Below are 14,152 nucleotides of genomic sequence, written 5' to 3'. Positions count from 1 at the left end.
AAGTAGGCATCACCAAATCCAGCTGCTAACATTGTAGACATCACCAAATCCAGCTGCTAACATTGTAGGCATCACCAAATCCAGTTGCTTACATTGTAGACATCACCAAATCCAGACGCCAGCATTGTAGACATCACCAGATCCAGCTGCTAACATTGTAGACATCACCAAATCCAGCTGCTAACATTGTAGACATCACCAAATCCAGTTGCTAACATTGTAGGCATCACCAAGTCCATCTTTCAACAAAGTAGGCATCACCAAATGCAGCTGCTAACATTGTAGGCATCACCAAAAACAGTTACTAACATTGTAGGCATCACCAAATCCAGTTGCTAATATTGTAGGCTTCACCAAACAATCACTGAATGCAGCTGCTAACGTAGGCATCACTTCATGACTTTATGACGTCAAGACATCCTTTGTCGATGTCAGTGCAGAGGAACAGCTGAAAATGGAGTCTTAGTGGAGAGCTTAGATCTATCCCCATAGAAGTCCACACACAGCCATTGCTACTTGACTGTCTTCACCCACCCACGAACACAGGGTCGTATATCTATTGTATCTGGATACAAGATTACATAAGTGTTGAATGCTTGATCGTTTATGTATAATCTCTTAATACAAGGCTACATCAGCGAGGTATAAACATGTGGTCACGTGGTTGCATCAATGTGGATGCATTGTTTGAATGTCAGGTCGTATATCTAAAACATCTGGATACAAGAGTACCTCAATGTGTGTGTATTGTGTGAATGTTAGGTCGTATATCTGTAACATCTGGACACAAGAGTACCTCAATGTGTGTGTATGTGTGAATGTCAGGTCGTACATCTATAACATCTGGATACAAGAGTACCTCAATGTGGGTGTTTTGTGTGAATGTCAGGTCGTATATCTATAACATCTGGATACAACAGTACCTCAATGTGTGTGTATTGTGTGAATGTCAGGTCTTATGCCTATAACATCTGGATACAAGAGTACATCAATGTGGGTGTATTGTTTGAATGTCAGGTCGTATGTCTATAACATCTTGATACAAGAGTACATCAATGTGGGTGTATTGTTTGAATGTCAGGTCGTATATCTGTAACATCGGGATACAAGAGTACATCAATGTGGGTGTATTGTTTGAATGTCAGGCCTTATGTCTATAACATCTGGATACAACAGTACATCAAAGTGGACGTATCGGTTAGGTGGAACGGGGTTTAAAGTCGTACTTAAGAATATTTGGCTTATATAAGAACCTGCGTTCGTGTGTATGTGTGGTTGCTTGTACTAGCCCTGACTGGTTTTATAGTGCCAGCTCACTGAAATACCATGCCGCAGTTAAGCATGAATACCCCACTAAGATACATTATACTGACCCTGGGTCGACCAGTCCTTGCTCTACCCTTTAATGCCAAGCGCCGGGCAGAGACCAGCAAGCACCATATATCCTGTACCGTGTTGTATTGCTACGACAGGTGGACACGACTGCACCCACGTTGGTGTATCATGTAACCTGGGGTATTGCTACGACAGGTGGACACGACTGCATCCATGTTGATGTATCATGTAACCTGGACACGACTGCATCCATGTTGGTGTATCATGTAACCTGGGGTATTGCTACGACAGGTGGACACAAGTGCATCCATGTTGATGTATCATGTAACCTGGGGTATTGCTACGACAGGTGGACACGAGTGCATCCATGTTGGTGTATCGTGTAACCTGGGGTATTGCTACGACAGGTGGTCACGAGTGCATCCATGTTGGTGTATCGTGTAACCTGGGGTATTGCTACGACAGGTGGTCACGAGTGCATCCATGTTGATGTATCATGTAACCTGGGGTATTGCTACGACAGGTGGACACGAGTGCATCCATGTTGGTGTATCGTGTAACCTGGGGTATTGCTACGACAGGTGGTCACGACTGCATCCATGTTGATGTATCATGTAACCTGGACACGACTGCATCCATGTTGGTGTATCATGTAACCTGGGGTATTGCTACGACAGGTGGACACGACTGCATCCATGTTGATGTATCATGTAACCTGGACACGACTGCATCCATGTTGGTGTATCATGTAATCTGGGGTATTGCTACGACAGGTGGACACGAGTGCATCCATGTTGGTGTATCATGTAACCTGAGGTATTGCTACGACAGGTGGACACAAGTGCATCCATGTTGATGTATCATGTAACCTGGGGTATTGCTACGACAGGTGGACACGAGTGCACCCATGTTGGTGTATCGTGTAACCTGGGGTATTGCTACGACAGGTGGTCACGAGTGCATCCATGTTGGTGTATCGTGTAACCTGGGGTATTGCTACGACAGGTGGTCACGAGTGCATCCATGCTGATGTATCATGTAACCTGGGGTATTGCTACGACAGGTGGTCACGAGTGCATCCATGTTGATGTATCATGTAACCTGGGGTATTGCTACGACAAGTGGACACAAGTGCATCCATGTTGGTGTATCATGTAACCTGGGGTATTGCTACGACAGGTGGTCACGAGTGCATCCATGCTGATGTATCATGTAACCTGGGGTATTGCTACGACAGGTGGACACGAGTGCATCCATGTTGGTGTATCATGTAACCTGGGGTATTGCTACGACTGGTGGTCTCGAGTGCATCCATGTTGGTGTATCGTGTAACCTGGGGTATTGCTACGACAGGTGGTCACGAGTGCATCCATGTTGATGTATCATGTAACCTGGGGTATTGCTACGACAGGTGGACATGACTGCATCCATGTTGGTGTATCATGTAACCTGGGGTATTGCTACGACAGGTGGTCACGAGTGCATCCATGCTGATGTATCATGTAACCTGGGGTATTGCTACGACAGGTGGACACGAGTGCATCCATGTTGGTGTATCATGTAACCTGGGGTATTGCTACGACAGGTGGTCACGAGTGCATCCATGCTGATGTATCATGTAACCTGGGGTATTGCTACGACAGGTGGACACAAGTGCATTCATGTTGATGTATCATGTAACCTGGGGTATTGCTACGACAGGTGGACACGACTGCATCCATGTTGATGTATCATGTAGTGTGGGGTATTGCTAGCTCGGGTATTGCATCCGCGTCGATGTTTAGAGAGCCAGTGTGAATGTGCCGAGTGCCTGGTCCAAAAGATAATATAGGTAAATGGTATTATATATTTCTTGATCCCCTTCATTGTATTTCGAAGAGTATATCTTGCTGCAGCTGAGTATATACTCTCAACTGACCCTTAATGTGTTCTGCGGTTGTTCATGTCCCTGTATTTTACCTTTGATGACAGTCCTTTTAGGACGCATCTACACGGGACAGACAGCTTCTACTAATGGCAGAAGTAATGGGTGTCCATGCTGTTGTAAAACGGCACAACAAGGGCAAATTAGGTCCTACACATCAAGAGATACATCACAATTAAGTGTGTCACAATCTGAGGCAAATAAACATCGCAATGACGCCAGCAGAACCGACAGTCATGGCAGAGCAACTGTAAGAGGACGTATACCGAAATGGCGGCATCACCATCAGAGGTGGACCGACAAAGCCACGGTGACACACATCCAGTGGGGGGACCTACACCCTTACATAATGGACACATCTGGAAGTGCTCGAGGCAGTGCCCTTTTGTTGCAGCAAAATACTCCTCAGGCTATACTTAATGCAGCCCAGCTACATGTCTTTACTGAATCAGACGGTTGTAAACACGCGACCCAAAACAGCAGAATTCAACAATATCTCAACGACCATTCCTCACATTCCAGCGTATAAGGCAGGCTGATAACTGAGTTCCCAGATATTGAGTCATTGCTGTGTCTGAGTGCTACTGAATGTTAAACACCCCGAACCAGACAGACGCTCGACGGAGCGTGGAAGTTGCGAGGGAACAATTTAAACGCACGAACATTTATGCTTCTAATACTACAAGGTTACCTAGATGTTTCGAAGCCACATGTCCACTATTTGCAGGTTTACTGCAAGGTGCACGCTGGTTAATCACGAAGTATGTTAGATCGGTTTGACTAGGAAATATATGCACGATTCCGAAGTCGATGTAAACGATTTGAAGAAAGACCTGTCCCCATATCGCAGAATGCTGTTTCGGACACGTCACATGACCGAGCTCGGGCAATAAGTGTTACCTTCGACAGTACAGAGAATATAGTCCCAGCGTCTTGCCAGGCCGATATACTTGGCAATGTAGAAACACGGTTTCCACAAAGTTGGATACCCGTAAAGATTCGTTTTAGAATTGGTCTTCAGCAAAGCCTGTTCGTCGTAACAGGCGACCAAGCTGGTGACTGCAGGGGACCCCTCGATCCGGGTTAAAATATCTTCAGTAACCAATGCTTGTCCCCCCTGAAGATCAGGGTTAGAATATTTTCAGTAACCCATGCTTGTCTCCCGTGAAGATCAGGGTTAGAATATCTTCAGTAACCCACGTTTGTCTCCCGTGAAGATCCGGGTTAGACTATCTTCAGTAACTCATGCTTGTCCCCCGTGAAGATCAGGCTTAGAATATCTTCAGTAACTCATGCTTGTCCCCCGTGAGGATCTAGGTTAGAATATCTTCAGTAACTCATGCTTGTCCCCCGTGAGGATCCGGGTTAGATTATCTTCAGTAACAAAGGCTTGTCTCCCATGAGGATCCGGGTTAGAATATCTTCAGTAACCCATGCTTGTCTCCGGTGAAGATCAGGGTTAGAATATCTTCAGTAACAAACGTTTGTCTCCCGTGAGGATCAGGGTTAGAATATCTTCAGTAACCCATGCTTGTCTCCCGTGAAGATCCTGGTTAGTATAGCTTTAGTAACCCATGTTTGTCTCCCATGAGAATCCGGGTTAGAATATCTTCAGTAACTCATGCTTGTCTCCCGTGAGGATGCGGGTTAGAATATCTTCAGTCACCAATGCTTGTCTCCCGTGAGGATCCTGGTTAGAATATCTACAGTAACACATGTTTGTCACCCGTGAAGATCAGGGTTAGAATCTCTTCAGTAACCCATGTTTGTCTCCCGTGAAGATCCGGGTAAGGATATGTTCAGTAACCAGTGCTTGTCCCCCGTGAAGATCCGGGTTAGAATATCTTCAGTAACCCACGTTTGTCTCCCGTGAAGATCCGGGTTAGTATAGCTTTAGTAACCCATGCTTGTCTCTCGTGAAGATCCGGGCTAGAATATCCTCAGTAACCCATGTTTGTCTCCCGTGAAGATCCGGGTAAGGATATGTTCAGTAACCAGTGCTTGTCCCCCGTGAAGATCCGGGTTAGAATATCTTCAGTAACCCACGTTTGTCTCCCGTGAAGATCCGGGTTAGAATATCCTCAGTAACCCATGTTTGTCTCCCGTGAAGATCCGGGTTAGAATATCTTCAGTAACGAAGGCTTGTCTCCCATGAGGATCCGGCTTAGAATATCTTCAGTAACCCATGCTTGTCTCCGGTGAAGATCAGGGTTAGAATATCTTCAGTAACAAACGTTTGTCTCCCGTGAGGATCCGGGTTAGATTATCTTCAGTAACCCATGTTTGTCCCCCGTGAAGATCAGGGTTAGAATCTCTTCAGTAACCCATGCTTGTCTCCCGTGAAGATCCGGGTTAGAATATTTTTAGTAACACATGCTTGTCTCCCGTGAGGATGCGGGTTAGAATATCTTCAGTCACCAATGCTTGTCTCCCGTGAGGATCCAGGTTAGAATATCTACAGTAACACATGTTTGTCACCCGTGAAGATCAGGGTTAGAATCTCTTCAGTAACCCATGTTTGTCTCCCGTGAAGATCCGGGTAAGGATATGTTCAGTAACCAGTGCTTGTCCCCCGTGAAGATCCGGGTTAGAATATCTTCAGTAACCCATGTTTGTCTCCCGTGAAGATCAGGGTTAGTATAGCTTTAGTAACCCATGTTTGTCTCCCGTGAAGATCCGGGTTAGAATATCCTCAGTAACCCATGTTTGTCTCCCGTGAAGATCCGGGTTTGACTATCTTCAGTAACCCATGTTTCTCCCCCGCGAGGATGCGGGTTAGAATATCTTCAGGAACCATTGCTTGTCTCCCGCGAAGATCCAGGTAAGGATATCTTCAGTAACCAATGCTTGCCGTAAGAGGCGAGCAACGGGATCGGATGGTCATGCTCACTCCATTTGGTTGACACATGTTATCGGTTCCCAAATGCCTAGATCGATGCTCATGCTATTGGTCTCTGGATTGTCTGGTCCAGACTTATTCACAGGCCACCGCCGTGTAGCGGTGAAACTAAACTCTCTTTTTGAGTGCAGGGTTATAAACAAACAAACGTAAAGTGAAGGGAAAATATGATGAAGTGCTGTATTAATTCCTAGCCTCTATTTGTTTCATCGCCATTACCAATCGGAGTCGGTAAGCTACTGGCTCCCCTCGTTTGAGTGTTCACCTTCGTTATACATCACTTAAATAGCTATCTGCTTCCTACAGTTTCATATAGTCCGACTCTACCTGGTCCTCATAACAAACAAGCTGACTTCCATATACACTCTCACTTGTTATATGTGCATCTAAAGGTGGCTTCAACGGTCCCAACAGCCCTTTGTTGAGCGTCGCCAGCCTCGAACGTGAAGAGTTAACCGGAGTACAATGTTATCATTTACCGCTACTCATTTGGCAGGAGTATGTTCCCGCCCTAGAAAACCATCTGTTTGATGATTTGATTAAACGTGAACAGCTGGCGCAGCTCAAGCATACGTTTACGTTGGAATGACTGGACATCTGACGGTATTTAAACACGGCCTCATCGAGATAACATTGCAGAAAACTACATGATATTATAAGAGCGCCCATAGCATTATTCATAACTGCAGTGTTCAAAGGAAATGAGTGAACCCGCGTTGTCAGTAGATGTTTCAGGTACAATACCCAACAATCTCTGAAGTCTACGTGGACATGTCACCTACCGAACCACTTAGTCGTTACTTTGTTTTATCCATCACCGATTTTAAATCTCGAAAATGTTCTTCCCTCTGTTGTGGCCTTAACAATTCTGTTGGATCTTCAAGATGAAGTTTTTGTATTCCTTTGCTATATTGTAAGTATGTCCCTCTTCGACTTAGCCCCAATGAACCCACAACTGATATACTAGTATATCCCTACGGTGAATTATTTCCGCAATAGTACAAAGACCGTTGTGTATCTCTGTGTTGTTGAGGTACCCCTCTCTCAAAAACGCAGTAAGGTGGAGGAACTTTTGGTATACTACAAAGAATACGCTGTATCAACTTCTGCAGTAGAGTACAGGGTACTGTCGAAGTCAGGAATACACACAAACGTTATTATTTCTTCCTGGGGCCCACATTAACATGGCACGTGGCTCACTCCTAACTTCAATGCTGTCATTTCTGAATAGGATGCTTCTGTTGATACAGTCCTTTGAAGATAATGCTAATAATTTTTACGTTTTAAACAAAGTATGAACTGAACAATCTTTGCGTAAATGTTGTCATGGCACCCGATAGCATTAACCCACTACAGCCGCACACTGACTATATTTACTTTCAATCATAACATTTACTGCATCTAGGTGAAATTATCTTCAAAACGTATTCATTTGTTATCATACTAATGAAGACAGAAATATTAAGGGGTGCAAAAGATGACTGCATTTTCCACTTATTTCCAATACCAATCTGTAAGGATGTCCTTATAATACCAGCTGTGCTTGTAGATGGCGCAGCAAAGATCGCAATCCAGTCAAGAATTTGGGGACATTATCCGGGTACTCACACTGAACAAAACAGTAACAAAAGCAACAACCAGTCCTGGGATATTGTTCTAGATCAGTGTGCCTTCAAAATTAATAACCGTTTAATATTTTCTGGTATTTACCACTTTTATTATAATCATGGAATTTCAGAACTGAACGTATAAACATTGTGCAGAATGTGACCACTCGTTTTTGAACAATCTCCAGCTAAAAATGTTATAAAATTTCCATTGCACAAACACTTCTGTTTATTATTTGATATATGGCACACACCTTAGCATGTTTAAGAAATGATGGACCAAGATTTGGCACAGAATGTTTGGATTTATTGGTTTGTTCGCTAAGTCACGAGAAATAATGTTGCATGGTATACCACAAACAACATACATGAACACCTGGTGCTCTCTTATATCTGACATTACACTTTAGCTCTGAAGAGGGGCATTAGATACAAATGGTAAGCTGAAGTCTAACTCAATAAATATAAGTTATTGTTACATCTGTCATATTGTACTGACTGTACAGATAGTACTTACTATGCTGAATACATCCGTGTAAGACATAATTCATATGGAACTATATAAATACAAACTGTGTATGATCATTTCATGGAATAAAAGCAAACACTATGGATATTCAGTATCACTGCCTACTAAATGTGTGTCAAAGTTCATTAGTTTTGCCATAAAATAGGGCTAAATAGCCTTTACAACATTGCTCTGATGGCAGCAAAACTGGAAAACAGATCTGAACCACTGGACAAAATGACTTTTTACAAAGGAATGAACCTCATATTATGGTAATAGGAATGTACCTCATACTATAGTAATAGGAATGTACCTCATACTATGGTAATAGGAATGTACGTTATACTATGGTAATAGGAATGTACCTGATACTATGGTAATAGGAATGTACGTTATACTATGGTAATAGGAATGTACCTCATACTGTGGTAATAGGAATGTACGTTATACTATGGTCATAGGAATGTACCTCATATTATGGTAAAAGGAATGTACCTGATACTATGGTAATAGGAATGTACCTGATACTATGGTAATAGGAATGTACCTGATACTATGGTAATAGGAATGTACCTGATACTATGGTAATAGGAATGTACCTGATACTATGGTAATAGGAATGTACCTCATACTATGGTAATAGGAATGTAACCTCATACTATGGTTATAGTAATGTACCTGATACTATGGTAATAGGAATGTACCTCATACTGTTGTAATAGGAATGTACCTCATACTGTTGTAATAGGACTGTACCTGATACTATGGTAATAGGAATGAAGCTCATACTATGGTAATAGTGCCACAAGAGCAATAACAAATGTTTCTAAACAAAATGCATGAGAAGCTGTATCCTTATCACTAAAGAAAGCTCCTAATATCAACATGAATTGCCCATTGTTTGCTCCACCACCTGACACAAAGACTGCCACTATGTTAATGTATAACTGGAAACAGAACTGTGTTTGTAGCTACATATATAACATTGGGCTTTGCTTGTAAACACCACATTTCACTATGTGTATAATATTGTCTGAATGGTAAAAACATCATAAGGCTGTGGCGTGAAACTGCAACAAATAACGAAATCACAAAATCACCGGACATTTTGCATCGTATTATAACTCTTAAAGGACCTTATATCCCCATAAATGAGCTTTGTGACGCATGAATTCATATGCCACATATGCTTAGTGCACAATGGCTGGCTTTAATGTGACGGGTACAAGGAATATGTGGTGATAAAATATCTGCAAAACCTTCACAAGTCCATGTGTTTTCAGTACAAGTGTTTGCACTACAAAGAATTTATTTCTTTTGAAAATCATCACTAATCCAACAAAGTGCATCACCCCATTCTCAAATTAAGAACCAATAAACATGTCCTAACCCTTCCAACCATTCCAGAAGTGGAAGTAGAGCGAACACTTTACCGCTCTGCATCCAGTGTCATAGGTGACCCTAAAATAGGAAGTATGTGTACTGAAACAGTACTCATTATACAAACTAGTCTCAAGTAATGAGATGAACGTTGAAACTTTTAGTCTAGTAAGTGACCTTATGATGAAAATAGCAATACTAATGACCCATGGTACCCTGACACCTGTTTATAAATCCAGTGGTCAAAGGGTAAAGAATTGGCAATACCCTACCCTGACACAGTTGAACCTGCAGCTCCATGCTAAACTGGAGACGTGAAGTCTCTGTTTCTGTTCGTACCATTGTTAGAGACTTTGGCTACAGAATGTGTGGCGATGTTGCGAATTATTAGATGCAGGTGAATCTTTGCATATCAATAATATATAGATTCAGCGTCATCACCATACAGTACTTGAATACAATTAAGTCCAATATGAGATCTATATGCTACGTTACAACAGTCACAGATCTCTGGGACCCTAGGTGACGGCGACACATGGGAAACAAAATAATAAACCTCTACACATCGTAAGATGACATTCGCATTGAGACTGGTTGTACTATTCTGCAACATGAAACAAAAAACATGAAACACCCCAAACGACGTAAGGTGAACACTGTGACATGTTCTACCTCTTATAATGTAACTGCATGGCCAGTAAGTATGGCAGATGATAAAGAGTCGGCGTAATAGGTCTACAGAAATGTCATTCGAATATGGACGAATATAGCCACACGTGCGTCAACAGTGTATTTGGAGGGTACATCAACAGACAGTTGGGAAATAACCGTTTTGGTGAGTAGGTAGACGTGCAGATGTATAAACTTTCAGCCTTCAAAGAACTACCGTTTTTTCTTGTCACTGAAAGGGCGTTGGGTTAGCCAGATGGCCAGACTGGCGTTGGCTCGTAACGCCGAAGACCCTGCTTCGATTCCACAAATGGGCACAATGTGTACATTTCCGGTGTACGTTGCTGTGAAATTGCTGGAATATTGCTAAAAGCTGCTTGCAACCATACTCACTCACTCACTCACCACATCTACTGAAATAACACAGTTAAATAAGACAGTGCACACCTGGTTGGGATGATTCGAACAGCCATACTGTACGTCTCCATCTACGCAAATGGATTCTCGCAGTGACGTCCTGGACAGGTTGGGGCACCCATGAGCAGATACACAGTGATGAAACCAGTACGTGCATGCGGCCTGCTTCCTTGGGCATGACTTAATTCGTCAATAAACGTCTATGTTGGACTAGGAATGCATTAGCCGATATTGGGCCTTTCCGATCCTGGAGACTAATAATTACTGCTACTACTAGCTATCAGTAACTGACTGAAATATTACGACCATATTTGGCATCGTTATATGCATCATATCAAACACGAAGCGAGGAGCTACACGGTTTCCCAATGGTCACTATATGCTTTATCACGAGTTTATCTTTATTTGTTTACGTGCTCACCTCTAAATGGCCAGAGCCAGTTGCATACGTGCTAACATTTAAACTTAACAGCGTAAGACGACTTGCCTAGAACTAGGAAAGTGGGATAAGCGAAGTGTCAGCCTGAACGATATCAGTTGTTGATGGACTGGCTCCTTCGTGCTATTCTGCCCAAACTCCCAAACGTCCACACACCTAAGACTGGAGTAGGAAATGTGCATCAGAAACATGAGTAACAATGGGCTGAATCTCATGCAGTATAGTTACAAGCACACCCAGTTGCATACACTGGGTGCAGATCCAGTACGAAGACCATGTGGTCATAAGCGGGGAGTCTTTCTCCAGACGCACACACAGAAGCCATGGCCGCTCGCCCCGTAGACACATCCAGGATTAATGAGCGGAAAGTCCAGAACATGTAAATGGAAAGACTCCGACACGTGTTCGCTGTCTGTTCCTAAACTTCGCACGTAACGTAACGTTGGATAGTGTGGATTGAAAGAGAACATGTGAGAGTGGTGGGATTAGGTGGTGGGTTTGTGGGTGTTGTTGATCTCAACTAGAACTGTTGGGTGCCATTACAGACATCCCATCCCCGCCCCCAAATACACACACATACACACACACACACACACACACACACACACACACACACACACACACACACACACACACACACACACACACACACACACACACACACACACACACACACACACACACACATATATATATCGAGTGCGGGCACTTTGGCAATGACAAGTGAAAACATTCATTGCATATACACTGTATGATCCACATTTAGTAACACATACAAAGAAGAATATTGTGAGTACATCATTTATTAAAATGCTAATAATAGCATTATTTAAAGACACTTTTCATATCCATCATCTCTACACAAAATATAGTTACACGTACTTAAAGACTGAGCTTAGGGAGGTGGCTTGCAGTATCCAGGAACTGTAACTTGGTTTTGCGCCCTTCTAACAAGTGGTTCTTAAGGCTCTGCAGCCAATAGTCTTTTCAGATGAGAGATGAATTCAGAGACATTGGGATGCGCTTTTCTCAGTGATTTGTTTAATTGGGCCGGGAATGCCAACCGTCCAAGGATTGTTCGTGAAATTATTCCACTGGGAGACTTTAATCGTGGCATCGTCGTCTACCCGGGTTGCTGTCACACAGTATACTAAATGTGTTCAGTAAGGGCTGGTGTGGTCTGTTGTCAAGTGCTTCTATCCAAGCTTCTTGTATCACGTCGATGGGAATGAGAGGAGCATTTGCTCATCTCTTGCACGGTTTCTTGGGGTGACTGTGCGACTGTGTATTTAGTCTATTCTTAATCAATGTCGGATTAGACGGAGTCTACTGTATATGCTTTGGACTGGTTTCTGGACTGGTCTGTTTCTCGTTATTGGGTGAGGAAGGGTGTTATTATTTGTTTAAGTGCCTACACAAGCAGAACCTACGGGCTGTAACGTGTTGCTTTAAGACTGTAGGCAGAATGACACATTTTATGGACACCCTGATAGCCTAGCTGTAACAATGAGAATGTCTATAAGGCGTCTTCTTCACACTTTATATCTTGCTCAAAGCGCACACTCTGATCATTATTACCCCGGATAACCCAAACTTCCTGTTAGGAGCTAGAAGGTTAATACTCTCACGACTTACTTCACCGGGTACCCATTTCCTGCTGGGTATGGTGAGGAAAGCTATTCATTTGCAAACGCTAAAAACTCAAGAAATTCGATAGTTTTAGTATAAATGTCAAACGTAGCTTTAGCACTTGATGCAGCAGCAGCCACTATATTGTGCCATATAAATTGCAAATCTGTTGTCACACAAAACATATTCGAATAGAAGCTATTTCGCATTGTTTTGTGTATAGGCAGTGTGCGAAGATTGGAGCTTTGAGATATTTCCAACACGCTTCTACTTAAGAAATAAATCCTTGCTTCTTTCTCATCATTGTGCAACTTTAGGAAGGCAAGTAGTGTCGTGCCTGCTTGAGGACATGGCAGCCTTACAACGATCGGTGTGCCTGAATACATGCTCGGCTCCAGAATACACACTTACATACAGGGCTGGTGTTTGGTATCAGGAATGTTCAGGAGACCATTACTAGTGGGTACCTGATTACCTACCGCAATGCATCTGGGTGTTGTCAAACAGTCCTTCTGGGTATTGTAAAACAGTCTACCCGCTGACCCCAACTGGGTATTGTGAAACAGTCTACCTGCTGCTGCACAACTGGGTATTGTGACACAGTCTAGCCTGCTGCTGCACAACTGGGTATTGTGAAACAGTCTCCCTGCTGCTGCACAGCTGGGTATTGTGAAATAGTCTACCTGCTGGTGCACAACTGGGTGTGGTGAAACAGTCTACCTGCTGCAACTCAGCTTTTGTGAAACAGTCTACCTGCTGAGCACTGCACAACTGGGTATTGTTAAACAGTCTACCTTCTCCAGCTCAACTGCGTATTGTGAAACAGTGTACCTGATGGTATATATCCAACTGGGTATTGTTGTCAGGCAATTTTCCCGTCCGTGCGCAAATGAGTATTGCTGTTAAATAATCATTTGTAAAGAAACGGGGTTTCGTCTGAATCAATAACTAATATGACCGTTTTTATATCTCTTCAAATATACACGCACTACTGTTATTTGATATTTGCCCTTAAGTGTACGCCCTCTTATGACATTGTTACAAACTGCAATTATCTTCTGATTTCACCTTGGATCAATTTCATTGAGTAGCGGGTGCTAGCGTGACATACTCAAGGGCCTGACCCACACTTTCCTAGTTGGTGTTTTTCTCTGTACCTATTTAAAAGTGACACGGGACACAAACATGCGTCTTCGTGCGCCTTCATTGAGTGGGCACTTGAAGCGAACGCTGAACATCGATTGCTCCACATACAGCTAAACGATAAACGCTGCGTCGTCTGCTACCTGACAGTACAAGTTATCTCCCGTGGCAAGCTTTCCTTGCGTGGAGTTAGCGAAGCGGT

This window comes from Haliotis asinina, chromosome 5 (genome assembly GCF_037392515.1).
Source record: "Haliotis asinina isolate JCU_RB_2024 chromosome 5, JCU_Hal_asi_v2, whole genome shotgun sequence".
In the NCBI taxonomy this organism is placed as follows: domain Eukaryota; kingdom Metazoa; phylum Mollusca; class Gastropoda; order Lepetellida; family Haliotidae; genus Haliotis; species Haliotis asinina.
The sequence above is the reverse complement of the archived record's forward strand: the minus strand, read 5'-3'. Positions refer to the sequence as shown.